The following is a 2177-nucleotide window of genomic DNA, read 5'->3' as shown; positions in this document are numbered from 1 at the left end:
AGTATACCTGCGGCGTTTCTTTCCTGGGGGCCACACAGTGTACCTGCGGCGTTTCTTTTCTGGGGGCCACACAGTATACCTGCGGCGTTTCTTGCCTGGGGGCCACACAGTGTACCTGCGGCGTTTCTTGTCTGGGGGCCCTACAGTGTACCTGCGGCGTTTCTTGTCTGGGGGCCACACAGTGTACCTGCGGCGTTTCTTGCCTGGGGGCCACACAGTGTACCTGCGGCGTTTCTTGCCTGGGGGCCACACAGTGTACCTGCGGCGTTTCTTGCCTGGGGGCCACACAGTGTACCTGCGACGTTTCTTGTCTGGGGGCCACACAGTGTACCTGCGGCGTTTCTTGTCTGGGGGCCACACAGTGTACCTGCGGCGTTTCTTTCCTGGGGGCCACACAGTGTACCTGCGGCGTTTCTTGCCTGGGGCCATACAGTGTACCTGCGGCGTTTCTTGCCAGGGGCCACACTGTGTACCTGCGGCGTTTCTTGCCTGGAGGCCACACTGTGTACCTGTGGCGTTTCTTGCCTGGGGGGCCACACTGTGTACCTGCGGCGTTTCTTGCCTGGAGGCCACACTGTGTACCTGCTGCGTTTCGTGCCTGGAGGCCACACTGTGTACCTGCGGCGTTTCTTGTCTGGGGGCCACACAGTGTACCTGCGGCGTTTCTTGCCTGGGGGCCACACAGTGTACCTGCGGCGTTTCTTGTCTGGGGGACACACAGTATACCTGCGGCGTTTCTTTCCTGGGGGCCACACAGTGTACCTGCGGCGTTTCTTTTCTGGGGGCCACACAGTATACCTGCGGCGTTTCTTGCCTGGGGGCCACACAGTGTACCTGCGGCGTTTCTTGTCTGGGGGCCCTACAGTGTACCTGCGGCGTTTCTTGTCTGGGGGCCACACAGTGTACCTGCGGCGTGTCTTGCCTGGGGGCCACACAGTGTACCTGCGGCGTTTCTTGCCTGGAGGCCACACAGTGTACCTGCGGCGTTTCTTGCCTGGAGGCCACACAGTGTACCTGCGGCGTTTCTTGCCTGGGGGCCACACAGTGTACCTGCGGCGTTTCTTGCCTGGGGGCCACACTGTGTACCTGCTGCGTTTCGTGCCTGGAGGCCACACTGTGTACCTGCGGCATTTCGTGCCTGGGGGCCACACTGTATCTGCAGCGTAGCGGGTCAGGGAGCCTCTAAGTATACCTGCGGCGTGGCGTGTCTAGGGCCACAGTGTACCTGCGGCGTGGCGTGTCTAGGGCCACAGTGTACCTGCGGCGTGGCGTGTCTAGGGCCACAGTGTACCTGCGGCGTGGCGTGTCTGGGGGCCACAGTGTACCTGCGGCGTGGCGTGTCTGGGGTCCACAGTGTACCTGCGGCGTGGCGTGTCTGGGGGCCACAGTGTACCTGCGGCGTGGCGTGTCTGGGGGCCACAGTGTACCTGCGGCGTGGCGTGTCTGGGGGCCACAGTGTACCTGCGGCGTGGCGTGTCTGGGGGCCACAGTGTACCTGCGGCGTGGCGTGTCTGGGGGCCACAGTGTACCTGCGGCGTGGCGTGTCTGGGGGCCACAGTGTACCTGCGGCGTGGCGTGTCTGGGGGCCACAGTGTACCTGCGGCGTGGCGTGTCTGGGGGCCACAGTGTACCTGCGGCGTGGCGTGTCTGGGGGCCACAGTGTACCTGCGGCGTGGCGTGTCTGGGGGCCACAGTGTACCTGCGGCGTGGCGTGTCTGGGGGCCATACAGTATACAGGAGAAGGCAGTAATCAGCGGTGTTTACACTCCCCAAGTGTGCGATTTCGTCGTTGGTCACATTTGTGTTTACAATTTGACCAAAGCGACGTGTGGGACCTTGCTCAACCTCCCGAAGATTACCTTCATAAACCAGTTTCTGGGAAATATCGCCAAGCAACTCAAACAACGTAAATAATAAGTGTGTTTGTCTGTATCTTGCTCTTGACATTTTCTAAGACATATAATAAAGCTTGTGAAAATATTTAGCATTAACATGATTATATATTTTGGCTTAGGGGCTCCCACCTTGATTAAAATTACTCCAATTAGAACTAAATTTGATCAATGTTTTTATGCTTTGGGCGCGGTAGATTTCTGGCTAGGAATAGTTAAGAGGCTTGAATTTTTACGTAGTGGTTAATCAAGAGAACGGCCTGGTCTCTCAGGTGTTCCTGTTAT

Source organism: Procambarus clarkii, chromosome 57, assembly GCF_040958095.1.
Source record: "Procambarus clarkii isolate CNS0578487 chromosome 57, FALCON_Pclarkii_2.0, whole genome shotgun sequence".
Lineage (NCBI taxonomy): Eukaryota > Metazoa > Arthropoda > Malacostraca > Decapoda > Cambaridae > Procambarus > Procambarus clarkii.
This window is presented reverse-complemented; position numbering follows the sequence as displayed.